Genomic DNA, 247 nt, shown 5'->3' with positions numbered 1-247 from the left:
ATAACGAGTCTTCTTTCTCAAGTCTTTTGCCAAACACACCTAAAGGGACGTAGCAAAGTCATTGAGACGTGTTTCTTAACAAAAAATGATATTTTTTATTGCACAATATATATATATATATATATATATATATATATATATATCAAAAATTACATTTTATTTGAAGGTGCATTTTGAATTTGGCTTAAAACTGCATGCATTAATATGTGCATATGTGTATATGTGTCCGTGTAAAAGATATGCATGT

The sequence above is a fragment of the Corylus avellana genome, chromosome ca4 (assembly GCF_901000735.1).
Source record: "Corylus avellana chromosome ca4, CavTom2PMs-1.0".
Lineage (NCBI taxonomy): Eukaryota > Viridiplantae > Streptophyta > Magnoliopsida > Fagales > Betulaceae > Corylus > Corylus avellana.
The sequence above is the reverse complement of the archived record's forward strand: the minus strand, read 5'-3'. Positions refer to the sequence as shown.